We start from the raw sequence: 19,303 nt of genomic DNA, 5'->3' as shown, positions 1-19,303 counted from the left end.
CATGCCCTAAAGCAAAAAAAAAAAAAAAAAAAAAAAAACTCCAAAATTAATTAATTAATTAAAAATAAAAATTTTTAAAATAAAACCAAAAGTTTTGACAATAGAATGCAGTGGTTCCTGAACATTTTATGGTCAATGACCCATTTGAGAATTTTATAAAGTCTATCCCTATAAAAACACCAATTATTTAATAAAAAATGTGGCATCCATTTTTTAAGTTCCACTACCATACCCCTGAAATCTAGTCTTGAACTGCCTGTAGGTTAAGAATCCCAGAATTATATCCCTAACACCATGAAAAATCAGTTCATCTAATTGACTTGTCCCATCTGCTAACAGAGTCCTAAATGGTGTTCATGGTTTAATATTGCAAGTGCAATGGCTATTTAAATTTTACTGGAACCCAAACCTCCTGACCCCTCTCTTCCTCTCTCCCTCACTGGATGCATTACTCAGTCGATGCATGATAGTATAGAGGAGAATTGAATTAGAAACACTGGGAGAGAGCTGCCTTTGCATCTCTGCCACTTAAGCCACAGACCTTCAGAGAGAGTTCTTCCCCATCAAGAGAAAACTGTGTGTGTTTTCAGGCCAGTCCAGTGGGAAGGCTCACACTTCCTAGAGATAACTAAGGCTGAATAGGAAGCAGAACTCTTTGGGGAGCTGGATGACACCACACATAATTGTATGATGATTTCCACTGGGGAATATAGAGGGGCTGACACTGTGAGTCTTCCACCATTGTCCCTGGGTGGGGGCAATTCGGTCCATTTTTACAGTCTTAATTTTACAATAGATTAACTTTGAAAAGACTGGATGATACATAGGCTGTATGGGGCATGTAAGTGGAGACAACCAATGTGCTCATTAGTGAATACAGCACTTTTAAGATACGCTCTTAAGAGAGAAATAAGGCAAGAAGCCTAATCACTAAATCACAAAGCAACCCAGGAATCACTTTCAGGTAATCCTGCTTTTGATGCTGCCCAGACATTGGGTTTACAATTTCTGAACTCATACAACCAGTCATGGCCATGCCAAGAAAAAGCAAGAGAACTTCATGGGTTTTTGCTGGTAAATAAAATTCAAACACAGAATCAATTTGTCCAACTATACCCAATTATATGCCCAACAAAATCCAACACACAAGAAAGTTTAGTTCCTAAATGAACCAGGAAAACAATTTCAATTTCCATTCACTGCTCGCAGAACATTTCTGTCTAGCTTGTTCTCTGCCTTATGAAGCTGTAGAAATGAGTCTGACTTGCAGAATTCTATTTTTAAAAACTCTTTCTATTTACATATGCTTCACTTCTCAAAAGAATGTCACCTTCCTATTAATGCAACACTTAACAAAGGCAATGTCAGAAATGTGCCATTGGTGGGGGCTTTGTTTCCCACTTGCCATGTTTTGATTGGGATCTCTGCTAATTCATGTGCCCTCATTGTGAGACAACTGAAAATTATCATTGTCAATACAGTTTTCTAACAATCACAGAACCAGGCAATTAGGTATAAATAAGTCATTGTCGGCAAAATAAAGAATGTCGTCTAATGTCTTAGATGAATAAAAGAAACAGCTGGAAAAGGAAGGGAAGGAGCATAGACAGAGGGAGAAGAAAGGGGGAGCACACGGGTCTTCTTTATGGAGGGGTCTCTTTAAAAGGAAAAACTTCATCTGCCTAAATAAAGACACCAAAAAAATAAACATGTTTGAGAAATCATTATCCAATATACTTTTAAACCAACTCCTAAAAACAGCTTTTCTGAAATACTTTTGGATGACTGTTTATATGTTAAAATCAACATTTAAATTGTGCTACAAAGCTTATTGTGCACTACATAAGCAGTTCTAAGACCTCTAGAACAACATAGCTTTGGGTCTAATCCATTGAAAACACACTCTCTGCACATGAAAATTTGGTTTGCTTTGGTTGGGAAAAAGTGAGGAATGTGCTTGTCTCCAAGTTAGGAGAGGGTCAAGAAAGCATTTTTAAAATATATTCCTCCATGAATGACGAAGTAGCCAGGGCCCCTTTGTGCACCTGAGAGATTTGCCAGCCGAAACGCAGATCAAATCCTGAAAGAAGCATTCATACCTTAAATATGCACTTAGGCTCCTCTCAAAATACACAGTCCCAGTTTTTTGGGTTGTTTTTTTTTTTTTTTTCAAAAATAGGAATTCAGAAATGAGGGTAGTTGGAAAATTCTTAGCAATTAGATAGATCCCAGCTATACAACAAATGTAAGCACTGATTTCACAAGTTACTTTCTTCAAATTAGGAAGCAACTTTCTGCCACAATGTACCATGAGGACAACAATCCACTGAATGATGACACAGGAGACCTCTAACCTGTCAAATATTTCATGTGCACTACTTTTCCAAAAACCTTAAACAACTCATCAGATTTCCATATGTAAGAATAAGAAATTATTTCTGCAAAAACAAATATTCTAAATACTAAACAGATGGAAATAAAATGAGATCACTAGATGTTTAAGTCAAACTTCGAGCTTTTTAAATGTCAGTTCTTTAGGAAAGCCTTCTTCAGCCATTTTATTTTTTATTGTTTTAATTTTTAATGAATTAATTTATTACCAGAGGAAAGTGAGGAATACACTCACCAGAAAGAAACAGAGAGAGAGAAAGAAAGCACTTCCCAAAAGGGAGTGATCCTTTCTCCATTTGTCAGGATTTTTGGCACCTACGTATGTCCACCATGTTTATTTAGCCTCGGGGTCCAGGGCTGCAATGGAAGTTGGCCATGTGGGATTCTGCTCCCTTAACCACTCAGATAGAAGGCTGGCCCAGGAGGTCCAACTTTGGACCCAAGAATTCCAAATCTAGAAATCTATCCTAAGACTGCAATCATAATGACACTTGAAGATTCATATTCAAAGCTGCTCATCACAGTGATATTTATGATCAAGAAAAACTGGAAATAACCTAAATATTCAGTTATGAGGGAATGGTTAAATGGGATAATAAATTGCCATTTGAATCTTTTCCAAAAACGCCTTGATGACATAGAACATTTCCTTGTAGAACATCTCGTGACGCCCTACAATCAGAAGTTACAGTAGTCATCTATGGGTGATAAGGTTTTATTTGTTTGTAGTTAACCATACTCCTCAGTTTGTAATGGGTGACAATCACTAGGCTCCTTTAAAGAAAACAAAGCATATACACACGTAGACATTCTTCAGAAACTTCATAACGAATGCATATTATAAAAAATTGTGCACGGATTTTATTTTGCACTCAAATAATAAATTTATGCTGTAATTTCATTTTTCCATGAACTTTTAGAGAGAAATATTATCCTAGTTAAGAATAGAGACAAGATAGAAAATTAAAAGAAAAGGAAAAAATATATCCTAATGAGTATCTCTGTGTATTGGCACTAATTAATTATATTATTTTGTCTCCTCAAATTTTTCCTGTTTACCAAGTCTTCTACATGTAATATCATCCAAAAAATACTTGAAACAAACAAAAAACAACTTTATTCATTTAAATTCTAATTAGATTATCTCTTTAAGACTTCAGGAATGTAAGATGGCAGCAGGGAGACGTGATTTCCAAAGTGGGCTCCAGTTTGCCCCAGGGATCTGCTGCAAGTGTCTTGGTCATTCCGTGGCTGAGGAGGGAAGCCTAGCCAGGAGAACATTCCCCGAGCCTCATGTTCTCCTTATCTTCAACAGCTTTGCCATTTATTCCATGAACATTTCTAATTTGCTGTCAAGTCAAGCCCTTTTTAATTTTCCAATGAAGAAACATTAGAGAAAACATAAAGGTCTTGAGCCAGCCTCATGGTTAGACAAATTGGATCCCATATGGCCAACCACAGTTTGAGTCCTGACTCTGGTGGTTTGAAAAACTCATTGAGCACCTGGGCATGCATTCCCAAATCCCAAAAGGATGGAGAAGAAGAGAAAGGAATGTGTGACCAAGCCCTGTTAGAGGGTGCTTCTTCCCTTAATTTCTCTGTTGCTCTGCTTCTCTCTGGTGAGTGCACATACCCTCTGATAAAAAAAATAAAAAAAAAAAAAGTAAAGGTCTTGCCTACAGTCACATAGCTTGTTAGTAAAAAGTCTCAGAGTAGAACTCAAATGTCCTCACTTAGATTATTTTGTCCACTAAGTGGTCTGTCTACCCAACAAGGGACACATGTTTTCAGTTCATTGTTTTATAGAGGTAAGAGACCACATGGAACCACCCGATTTGTCTAGCACAGTATCTTCTCCTCTAAAGCATCCTCCCACCTCATGAGCGTAGAACTTGATAAAGGAGCCCACTTTAAGAAATGCTACCCAGGGCTGGCCCAGCCCCTGTTCTGTAGTGCAGTGGTTAAGCACTGTACAAACAAAGCTGGATCCCACATGGCTGACCAGAGTTCAAGTCCTGTCCTGGCAGCTTGAAAATCACAGCAGGTGCATGTGTACTCAAGCATGCTCAAAATCTTGACAGGATGAGGAAATGCAAGAAATAGGATTACTGTGTAACCATGCCAAATGGGGGGGGGTGTACTTTCTTTCTCAATTAAAAAATAAATAAATAATCAAACAAGGTGCCAGCAGCCAGCTGAAATGAAGTATCAGACTTTCTTCACTGTGCCAATCTTAGTCTTAAAACATCTTTGAAAACAATCATTTATCTTCTCCTTAATCTTTTGTTAATCTTTAGATTCATATCACCAATATGAAAAAGACAGCTGATCTAGTGAAGACAACTTCCTGTCATCCATGACAGGGTGACTATTTTTGAACATCACATATAAAACCAAAAAAAAAAAATATTTAGATTGAGGATTAAATACTTTGTGATATTAGTACAACTAAACTTGCTTTTCCATGCAAAGGAAACATGTGGAAAACCTCAAAGTCATTTCATCTCTGAATAATTTGTGGTTGGGTTTTTTAAAGTACATCAAAACTTACTTCCATTATGTTTTACTTCATCAAAATCTAAAATTCGGGCAATCATCAAAATAGGAACCATTGTACTGAAATATCAAATACAAAGCTCAACACTCAGATACTAAGTTAATACTGGACTTAAACTGAAATGATTATGCCTGGTGAATATGGAATTATATCATCCAAGAAAGAAAATCCTAATTACCGAAACAAAAAATTAACGCTATGTCAAGGCAATGCATGGGCAAATGTTCAATATGGTATCAGAACCCCAAAATATCATGCTATCCTTGTACACGAGACGGATGGGTTAGTGGATAGACAGAAAGAGAGGATTTGCAGGATTCAAATCTGGATGAATAACTGTACCTAAAGAGGGCATCAAAACTTCTATTTGCAAAAAGAAATCCAACATCTGTTGTTAAAACCCCTTCAGTATTTTACCTGTCCCTTACTTAGACCAGTGCTTCTTCATGAGTTCCATTGTTCCAAAAAGTATTTGTCTTCTTGCAAAGAGGAAATGGTCTATGCTGGGTTTAAAACCCCGGAAAAGACTCCCCCAGAAACATGACTAGTTCGCATCTTTGGGACAGCTAAGATCAAAGTAATTTAACATGTTTATTTTTAAAGTAAACCATTTACACTGATCTTTGAAAAAGCCCTTTCACCCTTTAAGAACTCTGTTTGTCTCCACAGCCCTTACAGAGACATACCAAAATCATGTTCTACATTCAAGATGGCACTATCAGAATTGCCGTTCCTGATTTATCTGACACAATCTCAATGTCATCTCCACAGGGAGTGGATCCAAAGAAAGCAGGAAAATGCAGAAAGCCACACTGGAAAGCAAGAGCCGCCATAAGCCTGGTAACGGGATGATGTACACCACACGGCTCTAATTGAAAAAAGCTGCCAAGAAACAATACCGAGGGGGAAATCATAAACACTGTTTTTTGGGATCACTTAAGAAGGTAACCTTCATGAATCTCCAACTTCTGTTTACAGAGAAGGAAGTTACAACTTAAAGTCCAATTCCTTGCGAATTAAAGACACACGCCATCGAACAGTAGAAAATGCCACGAGGACTCTGGGGGAGGGTGAGTCCTGCTCCTGTTCCTTTTCGAATCTGGAGGATGATTTGAATTGCATCAGGGTCACCATATCTGAGGGAGTTTTCCCCGCCGCCCGACTTTATTTCACATTTCAAACACAACGCTGCTTTTATGAAAACCCAGCTTAAATATTAATGTGTGTTTTCTTAAGGAAGTGGAAGGCAAATCAACTTCCTGGTACCCAGGGTATCTGATTTCTAAAATGGTCTAACACTGATTGTCACAGCTCCTCCAGATGTGAGGGGTGAAGCTCTATAAAACGGAAAGGCCGGCTTTCAGGCTCACTGCTGTGCGGGTCCCACGCCCCCCCGAAGCTGCATCCTCTGAGAGTATATTTTTGTTAGCTGTCTGCCGGAAGCCCTCAACTGCCCGAGTTGTTTTGTGATCCTATAAGGACCTTCCCAGCCCTGCTGTCAGCCCTGAAATCAAGAGTGTGTTTGTGTGAGTAAGTTGGGGGGGTTGGGGCTGGTTAAAATAATAAGTATTATCATCAGCATCGCAGCTTCAGCAGAATGAAGGTGGGTGGGGTACAAAGAACGGGGCTCCAAAGTTTGCTAAAAAGCCTATTTTGAGCAAACCTTTGTTCTACACACTCCTGTTACCTCCTGCATCCAGAAACAATGTCTTTTGTTACTCACCCCCTTTTCTTCGACTGCTGTGTTTGTTTACTGACATTTTCAATACCGGGCAATACAAAGAGTATTTCCTCATATTAACTCCAAATGTCACAAAGAACAAAATTTGGATCTAAAGAAGCCTGTCTAACCAGATAAGATGCCCTCAGCTAAGAAAAATATAATGAAAATAAATCTTGCTCTTTAATGTGGACCACAGAGCCTTAATGGAGCCTATTCTTTGCTTGGCTTGCGATGTCATTTGGAAGCTGCCTGGCTTTGCATCACTCTAACCAGACGAGGCTAGGTCACAATGACTCCAGTCTCCGCTGAGAAAATGCCCACATGTGACATGAAGAACATTAGACTTCCTAACATGGATGAGTCCATGATGCCTACCGTCATGGGCTGGCCTACATCCCCTACTCCCTCATTCATGTACTGAAGTCCTAACCTCAGAATGTGACTGCATTTGGGGACAGAGTCTTTAAAGAGATCATTCCAAGTAAGTATGGTCACTGGGATGAGCCTATAATCCAATATGACTGATGTCCTTAGGAGATGAGGACATTAGGACACAGACATGCCAAGAAGAAGACCTTAGGAAGACACTGACAGAAGACAGCATGTGCAAGTCAGGAAAGAGGCCTTAGAAGAAACCACCCTTCCAACACTGATTTTGGACTTCCTCCCTCCAGGGCTATGAGAAAATACATTTCTGTGGTTTAGGCCACCAGGTCTGTCGTACTTCGTTATGACAGCCTAAGCCAGCTAGAACACCCACCAGGCAACTGCTAAGCTTTCGAAATACAAAGTCATTTTGAAGCAGTGCTTCTAAATTCCTAGAGGATGATCCATAGAGAATATGTAGATACTCAAATTTATTTACTCTGCAAAAGTTTGTTGAGCACTGGGCCAAGCACAAAGTTTTGGGTAGGAAGACATAGCCCTGTCTTCATGGAGCTTGCGACTAAAGGAGGAAGTGGACACAAATCCAAACTCCTGGGAAGCATCATCTTAGTCGAGATGAACAATTAGAGGGACAGCAGCCCAGTGTGATGACAGTGGGACAAGATGCCTGCCAACTCAGCGGCATAGAGAGGTCTCCTTGAAGTGGTATGTGAGGCTCAGAAGCAGGTAAATGGGCAGAGACTGGAGGATAGTGCCCAGGTAGAAGATCAAACAGCAGAAGGGCCTGAGCTAAAAGGCAGGAGGAATGGGATTGGAGATGCAATGATGCGGGGTCTGAGGCCCAGGCTGGGACAGTGAGACAGGAGAGATCAGAGCCCTTATGGTGAACTGGGGACTGGATCCAGATGGATTCATTCAGTGGGAAGTCAATGGAGTATTTTAGCTTAACTTCCAACCCATTCCTAGTTCCTGTTGTATTCTCAAGGCCTGGTCTAAACTAAAGCATAGCACTCTCTATCTTATGCACACCTCTAGCTTGTATGTCTGTGAAAGATGTTAAATTACTAATGACAGTCTTCAGTATTCCAAAGAAGAACAGAGACCTTTGACTTAAAAAATATGCGTGTCTGCGACAAGCAGTTGGCATAATGGCTATGTCACTGGACTACCGTGTAGTCGACTGTGGTTTGAGTCCCGGACCTGGTGGTTTAAACTCACGCCAGGCACGTGTGCGTGCGTGCCCAAGATCCCAAGAGGAGAATGGAGGAGAAGGGATTGCGGCGTGGCTATCCTTCCTGGGAGGGTGATTTCTCACTCTCTGTCTCTTTCTTTCTGGTGAGCTCATGTGCCCTATTGCAAAAACCTCTCAAAAAAAAAAAATGCCTGTCTTTTAAGCCAGTCTAATAAAGTGATAATCTGAGAGATAAAGATACAGATCTAGATGTAAAATTATACATTAACTCTCTCTTTAAAGAGTAAGTTCCAAAATTATCTTGAATTATGGTTACACCAGCATTCCACTTTTCTAAGCCTGTAAGGTAAAATGGAGTGCTTTAAGAAAAAGGGACTACCTGTGAGAGCATCAGTAGAAAGAAAAAACAAAAGCAACTTAACCTTTTCTTTTAGGATTTATTCTCCAAACCTTTTAGGGTTTAGAATCAGAGAATTTTACTGCTTTGACCTGACAGGAAAATACATACTTAACTAAAGTTACACAATAGCCAGAAGATTTAAAAGTACTATTCAATAGTAAAAACAGAGCATAAAGAGAAAAAAAATGTTAAAAAAAAAAACGATAACATCTTTCTCTAGTGATTCTGTCACCGTGTACCCATATTAACAAAGCATCAGTCCAATTATAATTAGAACTGGCTATGTTGTTTTAAATGGTGCCAGCTACTGAAAAATATACCAGCTATTTTCCAGAGAGCCTCACTAATTCCTCACAACATTCCTAAAGTTAGTATCTACTTTAGAGATGAAGAAATCAAGAGAAATCTGTGACTTGCCTAAGATCACTGCAGTCACCAGTCTACTGCTGACCCCAAAATGTTTGCTCCTTGATCTGAAGTCATAACATCTTCATTATTATAAATTTTTGAGAGGCTTTTGCCTTAGAGCACATGCACTTGCCAAAGAGAGAGAGACAGAGACAGTGATAGGGAAAGGAAGAAATCATCCCCCAGGGAAGATGACCACACTGCAATCCCTTCTCCCCTATTCTCCTCCTGGGATCTTGGACTTGCATACACATGCCTGGCATAATTTTCAAGCTACCAGGTCCAGGACTTGAACCACAGTGGGCCACGTGGGAGTTCAGTGACTTAACTGCTACGCTAACTGCTGCCCCCTTTTTCATTATTTTACTTGAGTGCATGGCTGCCTGGAATGAAAACAATGTTTCCCAGACTCTTTGTAGCTAGGTAGCCATGTGACTAAGATCTGGCCAATGAGATAAAAGTAGAATGCTATTTGCAAAGTCCAGCGTCATTAAGAGGAAGGTATCTACATGGCCCCCTCCTTCCTCCATTCTTCTATTAGAGTGTTGCTGTGATGGCTACCATGCCATCTTGGACAGCAGGGATGAGGCCATCCTCTAGAACGGGTAGAAAAAGGTGATCGAAGGAGCCTGGCCTGCAGGTTTTATAGGGTGGAGATTCCATCTCAGCGCTAGGTTGTTTACTTCCTGGCTTCATTTATGTGAGAATAATAAACTCCTGTCTTAATTAGGTCACTAAATTTCATTGTGGGTGGAGGCCACAGTTCCCTCACTTGCAGCCACATCTAACCATAGCTGATGCAGTCACCTAGAGAAAAGCGTGACACTTGAGCAAATTATTCAACCTCTTTCAATTTTCTAATCAGTAAAAGAGGATAAGTAATATCAACCTCAGCGTACTGTGTGAATTAAGTATAATACGAAGTAATTGCAACATTTAACACAGTCCCTGACATGTAAGAAACCCTCATTAAATGTTGGCTTATTATCACTGTAGTGTAGGGGATTTCAAAAAGTTTGTGAGAAAAGTAGACTAAGATACAAGTTAATTTTGCACACACAAAAAATATTTGAAGTCTATGTATACTTATTTCATAATATGTGTTTTCCATCAACTTTTGGAAGACCCCATATATTCCTCACACAACAAAGTTCACAGTAAATGCCATGGAGTAGGTGAATTTCATTGGATTCTTCTCCATAACAATCTCAAAGCACCAACATTCACACTGTGCTTAAAGCTGAGGGCCCCACAACTGACCCTTCAGAGCTCTAGGACTCATCTTGGAGCCGTATTGAAGCTCCTTCTAGAGATCATGTGAGCGTGGCTTAAGTAGAGCCAAAGCACCTGGAGGAAGCTGAAACGTCTGTGGGACTTGAACCTAAGTAGCCTCAGAATGAGCTTTCTTTCCTTGCAGACCACCTACCTGCTTCTCTCTCTCTTTTCAGTAAATGCTACTCCAGAATGACCAGATTCCTGCTTCCCAACTCAAAGAGCAAGAAGATTTCCCTGTACCCCACCGATCCCTATTTTAAGAATACATGTTATTCTGCAAACACAGGGACAGTGGCTACATATTCCTAATCTCTGTGATCAGCCACTTGGGATAATGCCCCAAGAACTTGTACACATAAGGAGCTACATCTTAGCCAAGAAGTCAGGTCCTACGATAAGCATGGACGGCAACAATCCCATATAGACAAAATTACCTTTGAAAATCACTTATATCACCCATAAATTACCACACATGTGGCTTTGTGTTCACAACCCACTATAATTGAGAACCACTGAATTGAGCCAAAAAAAAGGAAGCAAAAGGAAAATCCACATGCTCATATTTGACCATTTAAACCATCCTGCCTTTAAAAATCTAATTAATCCCTCAGATGTCAGGGGCTGGGTGGAGAATCTCAAGTGTCCCTTCTTGCCTCTCTTGATGTGAAGCACAAAACAAAACAAAAAACAAAATTTTTTTTTAAAAAAAAAGCCTCAATAGAGGTCACGATCTGCGTTCCATGAGAATTAAAGGGAATAATGTCTGTGAAAACATTCCAAACAGAAATCTAGCACTTAGAAAGTAAATCAGTAATATGGGGTCATCAGAAAAGTCATGACACATTTTTCTATTTTTTGCATGTAAACACATGTCATGATTTTTCTGACGACACAATATTTCCTGTATTTGAATCTTGCTTGATTAGATCTGCAAACACCACTCTCCGAAAAGCTGGCAAGAACTTGGCCTGCAGCTTCCTGTCTTTCCAAGCTGGCGTTTCCAGTTAGGGCACCACTGCTGCCTGGTACCCTCGTCCCTTTGGCAGGTGCTCTTTCATGGACTAGCATCTTGGGAATGTGGGAGAGTGTGTGAGAGACCTGCTGGTCAGGCACTAAATCATTTGATTCCGTTAAAATGTGAGCCTCCGTTTAACTCACAACATGACTGCAGGGATGATACTGACAGCCTATCTTCACTCCGGCAAATTTAACATGCTTACTTATTTTTTTTACCAGTGTAAGTAAGATTTTAAGCAAAAGTATGGTGAGCAAAGGAAATATGGTTCCCAAGAGCTTCTCAGGTATTCTACAGAACTCCAGTGCCAAGGGCTCCAAGCTCACGACTGGGATGCCAGAGGTCCATGCTGCCATTACCAGGACTCAGGTAAGAACAGCTGAGGGAACACCCGCCAGCCAACCAAACCCAAGTTCAAGGCGTGAGACCCATTTTTAGCTCTATTCTTGGATGAAAACAGACCTGGCTGGGCCAGAAGACTCATCTAAAATCAGACCTTTCTTGACCTTTGGGTTGGTCTGAGAGGAAGAAAGGGCAAGGAGTAAGTTCATGGACCTGTACCCCCATGAAATTGCAAAACAGAGATGGCTTGGGAAGAATAACCCAACTCTTTGGGCAGTGTGTCCACTAAAAATATAATGGAAGCTGCAAATCCAAGTTACACATATAATTTAAAATGTTCTGACAACCACATTTTAACAAGAGGAAATAATCAAGTATAGTTAATTTTAATAATAGTTTATATAACCCACGATATCCAAAATATTGGGTTGTCAGAAAAGCTGTGATGTATTTTTTGTGTGCAAAAATGTGTCATGACTTTTCCGACAACAATATGATCGTATTAACATACAATCAGAATTAAAAACTATTGGTGTATTTTATAGTCCTCAGAATCCAGTGTATATTTTACACTATTTCAGTTTGGCCACTTTTCAAGTGCTTAATGGCCAATATGGTGGTTTGTGGCTACCATGTTGGCCAGTGCAGCTCTAAAAGAAAGGTGGGGCCTACTCATGACCTGGTGGTTAAGCAGGCTGGATCCTATATGGCCAACTTCTCAGTTCAAGTCCTGGACCCAGTGGCTTTAGAAACATACATGACTCATAAATGAGTAGCCAAAATCTAGAGGGGAAGGAGAAGTGGAGGAGAGGGGATTGCAGTATGATTATGGCCCATGGGGAGTGCTTTCCTGCTTTCTCTCTCTCTGTGGCTCTCTGGTGGGTACATATACTTCCTGGCAAATTAAAGAAAGAAAAAGAAAAAGAACTAAAACTAGCAACCCACAGACTGTTTTTGTTATTTTTCGTAGTAATTTAAATTTCTCATTAGTTGCCATCATTTAAAATCAAATTTTACACTAAATCTCAACTTCTGGCTTCTGTTGAAAAGTCACATCTGGTAACTCTGGGTTCAAATTCTCCAACAGAAACAGGTAGAAGGAGCCAAGAATCAGCTACAGCCTTGCCACATTTAGGAGCATTTGATTTCCAATTTGCTGTCCCTCTCAGTTCCCATTTCTTTAATACCTTAGATTTGCTGACTTTATCTCCGTAGTACAAGATTTCAGAAAGTTCATGGAAAATGGAATTAAAGTGCGAGTTTATTTTGGTGCCCAAAACAAAACAAAACACCGTTGGAAAGCCACAATAGTCCCCCCCCCCCATAATGTTCATTTCCATGAATTTTTTGAAGACCTCGCCTTCACGTATCATCATAAATACCGAAAGCACAACCTTACAGAGCTACCATCAAAACTATTGGCTAGTTTCATGTGGTAAGTTTTTTAAAAAGAAATGTATTTATGCATTTGTACTTTGTTTTCCTACCACTTACCATTTTTGTTACCATGAACTCTGAATTTAAACGGGGTCACATACACAAAGAAGAAACAAATCCTTGCTTATTGACTCAGGGAAAGGCGGAAGTCGGCCTAGAGAAGGAAGTAATCCTGTTTACTCTTTTTTTACAAATGACTGAAGATGTAAGACTGGGAAGGCTGAGCACCATTAGATCACCTTATTATGCAGACACAGCACTAACAAGAGGGTCTCTAAAAATACTAGTGTAGAAATAAACATTTTTCCCCTGTGTTATTTATTTCCCACATGCAACTAAGCACCCAAGTGGGCCTCCTCTCTCTGGCTCCCATTTCTCAGAGGATCGCTTCCTCTTTCCATCAAGGCATCCAGGCAAGGAGCCCTGGCTCCTTCCCAGCACCTCTCACCTTCAGCCTCCTCCCCTCCTCCCTCTCTTCCTCATCACATTGGCCATGGAAGGGTCTTCTACCACTTCTTCCTACTGTTTTCTCATCATACCAAAATCATTCAAAGACATTTAAATTGAATCCCAGGTCTGAACTGTAACTTCAGGTCATGTCATCAGTGACCCAATTGGTTCCTTTGCGTCAGACCAATAACATTACCACCACAACCACCACAATACAGTGGCTTCAACTGTGATGTGAGAGTCAGCATCCACAGCCAGTGTATAAGATGAAAGTTATATAAAGTCAAAATAATGCTTGAAAATCTCCTAAACTGCACCTAATGTGCTGTATGCACGCGTTTATCATCTTACATATTAATATCTACCTACAAAGATCTGATTATCAGCAGGTTTCTATCCTGAGCTCCCTCAGAGGCAAATACACAGTGAGTGGAATAAAGAATATTATTTAAACTTTTCATTTTCTCTTAGCATCCTTTTTCCCTTTTTACTTTTTGCTCTAGTACACACTGTTATAATCTGAGGGATAAATGCATGTACAGTAAGGATGAGCTATAATAATTTTTTTTTTATTTTCCATAGGGTGCATGGGCTCCACCAAGGAGAGACAGAGACAGAGAGAGACAGAGAGGGAAAGTGATGACCAGGGATGACCACCTCACAATCCCTTTCTCTCCTTTCTCCTCTTGGGATTTTGGGCATGCATGGACAAGTTGGCAAATTCCTGGAATGGTTTTCAAGCCACCAGGTTTGGGACTTGAACTGTTCAGGTGGCCACGTGAGATTCATCCGCCTTAACTGCCGTGCCACAGGCTGGCCCAATAATCATGTTATAATAGGTATCACTGCCTAGGCACTTATAAAAGGCTGGGTCCTGAACCAAAAACTTCATAAATATTCTAAGCTCTAATTTAATATATAATGCAGGACTCTTTGTTTTTGTCCCCATTTTACAGGAGCAGATCTGGAGTGGTCAACCAAACTGCCCCAAATCATGTTGATAATAAGAAACAGGACAAAGAGCTGAAGTGAGGTTTGTCGAATTCTCCTTTCAACAACAAAATCGAAGTCCATAGCTTCACCCCTCCTGTCTTCTTTCTAGAAACTGGAACTGTACCCGTGATTCCGTCTGACTGAGCATTCACTCACCTCCTCTCCAGAGGCCATCAGCCACCCCAGATCTTGACACTCTCCTATATTCCCTTTCCTCCAAACATGTCTGTGTCTTCTCCAATCAGCGTGAGTCCAGTAAGTGTTTACAGATGGTGCGTTTAGTACCAAAAGTTCAGAAGACACCCAACCAACCAGAATTCCCACGACTGCAGGAAAGTTTTAAAATGTTTATTATTTAGAGTCTACTGGAGGTAAAACTCACCCGTTCTCTCTCAAGTTTCCATGAGAAAGCACTTTACTAAGCTACCACACCACTGCATTTCCTCCTCTTCTTCTGTAAAAATTATAAATCTCTGTACCATTTCCCACAACATTTAACAGGCGACTATTTAAACTAAGAAATGTCTTGTGGATATAAATGCCAGGCTCATATAACTAAGTATGTCATATTAAATAATACCCTAGACTTCCTGTATCTGCCTAACAGTACTGTAAATATAAGTAAAAAAAAAAAAGTAATAATTTATGAAAACTGATTTGCATTTCCAAATATAAAATGTGTAAAAATCCAACTAATTAGCAAGAGTGAGGGCTGAGGTGTTTCTATAGCAACTATAAAAATGCTAAATTATTTTTTTCTCCAAAGTGTTTTCTATCTGCCTCATTAATGTTTGTTTTTCTGATTTGTTTTGTGGATATTTCCAAAGTGAAAGGTTTCAAAGATTGCAAAGATTCTCTGCTTTATCGCAAAGTTCAAGAAGAGGTTTTCTCACTAAGTGTCTCATGTGCCGACAGCGACGTGCGTTCAAACTATATTTGGTAGAGTTTCTTTCATGCCAGTGGCTCTTTCCTTTGTTCTTAGCTCCCTCCTAAATTCTTCTTTTCTCTTACTGCCCCTGATTGTTCTCGGTGCATCTCTGCTAGGGAGATGGTCACCTGAGGTCAGTTTTTCATCTTGCACCCTTTGCTGCCACCCTGATAATTCCTGAGAAAGTCTGATCCAGGCAGGAAGTCTCCATTCAGCTGAGGATAATAAAGAGCCCCTAGGAATAACTGGGGGAGCTTGTGCAGTGACCTCAGCCCCTGACTCTCAGTTTCCCCACCTGGAAATGAGGTGAATGGACAATGGCCTGTCTCTGACATTCTCTATAGGTCTTTTCAAAGGCTTCCTGTTGCCTTCCACGCCAATCAAGCTCCTCTGCCATGATTTTCTGTCTCCCCGTCTCACCCCTACAAACCAGCCCATCTTAAACTTATGGCCCATAATTCCCATAAGGCACCAGTTATGATGGCTTCAAAAGTCCACAAGTTCCTTGAATTAGGTACAAATAAATTTTTATTTCAGTGGATAGGCACATAGGCTGAATATGACTATACTAGGCTTTAAGTTCCCTGAGGGTAGGACAACGTATTATCCATCTGTATGCCCAGAGCCTAACACGGTACTTGGCAGGAATATGATTCTGCCTTAACCCAGCAGGCCTCCACGGTGCCCCCCAAACCCACATGCTCAATCTCTCTAGGCCCTCAGCCTCAATCGAGAGAGTGAGTTCCTCCATTCTCTCCTCACCACCTCCTCACTGTGATTCTATGCTCAGCTCAAGGCCTCTTTCCTCTACACTCTGTTCAAATTTACTTCACCGACTTTGTCCTTTCTTTAAACTCTTACCATACTCTTACCTTTTTTTCTTTTTTTACCCTTTTTTTCTTTTAGTTTTTGCTAGACGGTGTGTGTGCTCTCCGGAGAGAGAGAGAGAAAGAAAAAGAGAAAGTGAGAAATTACCCCTCCCGGGAGAGGGGGAAATGGCCACACCACAATCTCTTTTTGAATTTTGGAGATGCACACATACACACCGATGTAGCTTCTAAGCTGCCAGGTCCAGGACTTAAACTGTGCATTGGGCTATGTGGGATTCAGCCACCTTAACCACCACATGGCCTGGCTGGCCCCAGGCTTTTATCATATTCTTAACTAGCACCATCTCATCTACCTCTGAACAAGTTTACCTTTTCTGTTAACCTACCCTTCATGACTCATTTGTGACCTCCCTGAGGCAAGAGCCACATCTGACAACAGTCTTTTCCCTCTCTAAAGTATCTAGACAGTGGATGTCACCAAGGAGATGCTCAATAAATATATCTGACAAGGTAAATTATGGAAGTAATTGATAACAATTATTTGTCATACTTACTAGGTTTTCGGAAAAGTCATGACATGTTTTTCTATGTTTTTGTAAGCAAAAATACATTGTCACTTTCCCATCAACCCAATAATTATTTAATTTATACAACCGGAAGGAGACACACATTGTGTGGTTATTTATAACGTACACAAACAGGGACCACCAGGGGACATGGTGGTTAAAGCAACTGGATCCCACCTGGCCAACCTCAAAATTTGAGTCCTAGACCTGGTGGCTTGAAAAACACACCTGGCATGGGATTAGCAGATGTTGTAATGGTTACATTGCTGGACTCCCACACAGTTGACCACGGTTTTAGTCCCAGACCTGGTCACTTAAAACTCACACCAGGCGTGTGTGTGTGCGTGCCCAAGACCCCAAGAGGAGAATGAAAGAGAAGGGATTGTGGTGTGGCCATTCCCCCTGGAGGTGAATTCTCACTTTCTGTCTCTCTGTCTCTGTCTGTCTGTTTGGTGAGTACACATGCCCTATAACAAAAATCTCTCTTAAAAAAATAAAAAGAAAAGAAAAACACACCAGGCATGTGTGTGTGTGTGTGCATGCCTAAAATCCCAAAAGGAGGAAAAAACTGAAAAAGGAATCATCCATGACCATTCCCCATGGGGATGCTTTCTCACTCTCTCTCTCTCCAGGCACACCCACTCTGGCAAACTACAAATAAAAACAATAAACATGCATATACAATTGATAAATATGATAACTTACTTGATCTGATTTACAATGGACACTTCCTAGCCCTTGGCCTCTCCTTGAGAAGACAGGCTCCTACGTGTGTGCTTCTGCCTTCTCTCCTGTACCCCTGACAATGCTGAAGCTCTTCATTCGTGCTGAGTTCCTGACTTGAGCTCAGTAGCAACTTTGAATTTATTCCCAAATTTCTATTTGCAACTTCCTTGCTTTAGTAAACTGAAAAGAAGACCCTAGTGCTTACTTATTCTCGAGCATAGTCTCCTATTGTTGATTGAGTGCTGGGGGAGCTAAACTAACTTAAGTAACAATGCTACCAACCTTGGGGGAAATTCCGGTAATCTCCCACCCCCCACCCCCCCACCCCAAAAAAGGGCAACCAGACTCACAGGGAAAGAAAAGAAACTCTAATGTGTGCTGGGAATTATAAATTGCTCTTGATGACTTAAAAGCAGATTCCAAACAGAATTCTCTTTGATACTCTAACACTAACCCCATAAATTCTGCCAAATTCCAACCAGAATAACCACATGGAGCAACCCAGGTAAGGCTAACTCACTTAGGGTCACCCTGGGCACCATAGTCAGACAACCGTGGGCCGCCACATGCTATTCATGAACACAGACAATCCTGCGTGTGAGCACACAGGCATATGTGTGCAGAAAGACAAGTAGGGTTTGCCCAAGAACTACCCAGCTCCATGTAACTCTCTGCCAAGTTGAATCAAACACTAATTCCCCGGTCTTTTTGTCGGGTGTTATTTATACCTTTAGTAAAGCACACGGCATCGTGTCTAAACCATCATGAACAATAAGGATAGCCTTGAAGGACTGCACTGTTGACAAAGAGCGTATACAAGCAACCCAGCTGGAAGGGATTCACTTAGAATGCCCCTTTAGCAATAGCTGTAATCATTTAATACCATTAGTCTCAGTCTCAACTGTAAATGGCCTTAATGGACCCTGTGGTGTTCCTTCAGATTATATACTGATATTGGGGCACAGCTTTTATGCTCGCATTACCGCTGCTAATTGTAAAGCGCTTGTGTTGGATACACTCGAGTGTTGCAATCAGTGTCTTCGGTTAACTTCTTAAGGGCGCAGCTTTAAAAGGGGCATTTGTCAGCACGATAAAAAAGAGAATGTTTCATCTGGTTTCAACATCGAGGGGGATCCTGCAAAATCTGATTGCCTCGCTCCTTACTTCTCTGCAATAAGCACTGTTGCTTCAAAACTTGTTAGCAGCCATCTCCTCAAAGGATTTATTTTGATAGTTCATGAATGTGTTGTCACACAGCATAATTAAAGCTTACAGAACTATTATCAAAACACAGAGGAAATGGGCTCAGGGAGGCTGATGGCTACCCGGCCGCCTGTGTCTGCCGCTTCCCACAGGATGTGCGCTGACTGACCAGCTGGCTTCCACGTCCTGACACTAGGCATATGGAGGAAAGTCAGGCCTCGGGGTAAAGTGCGCGGGCAGGCTTCAGTGAGCAATCAATTACGAGCAACAGCCAGCCCCCTCTTGGTGGCTGTATATATTCCCACCATCGCACACTGCCAGCTTGCCTCTATTTTGAATGCAATAAAACTTGTAGGGAGCCGGCTCATGTGAAACTCTTAAAGATATATGGTAGGGATTAACCATAAAAACACTAATTAAGGATGGGTTCAGGGATTAGGGGACAGGCGAAAAGGTTTTCTGCCTCGCAGTTTGTATATA

The 19,303-nt window shown here is 40.8% G+C and overlaps 1 protein-coding gene and 1 long non-coding RNA gene across 8 annotated transcripts in view; one reads left to right on the top strand and one right to left on the bottom strand.

Annotated features, from left to right (window-relative positions):
* Positions 1–15,282, top strand: part of LOC102501655 (uncharacterized) — a 27,313-nt gene extending 12,031 nt beyond the window's left edge. The window contains exons 3-5 of one of the 3 annotated variants that reach the window (XR_336936.2): positions 5,618–7,152; positions 11,570–11,717; positions 14,534–15,282. This is a non-coding gene — a long non-coding RNA (uncharacterized LOC102501655). Of the gene's footprint in view, positions 1–5,617; positions 7,785–11,569; positions 11,718–14,533 lie in introns of all 3 variants that reach the window. The other 2 variants (XR_336935.2, XR_336934.2) reach the window with 2 other exon arrangements.
* EBF1 (EBF transcription factor 1) overlaps positions 1–19,303 on the bottom strand; it is a 464,386-nt gene that overhangs the window by 351,375 nt on the left and 93,708 nt on the right. The window lies entirely within an intron of this gene.

Source organism: Tupaia chinensis, unplaced genomic scaffold (assembly GCF_000334495.1).
Source record: "Tupaia chinensis unplaced genomic scaffold, TupChi_1.0 Scaffold143796_1, whole genome shotgun sequence".
Lineage (NCBI taxonomy): Eukaryota > Metazoa > Chordata > Mammalia > Scandentia > Tupaiidae > Tupaia > Tupaia belangeri.
This window is presented reverse-complemented; position numbering and strand designations above follow the sequence as displayed.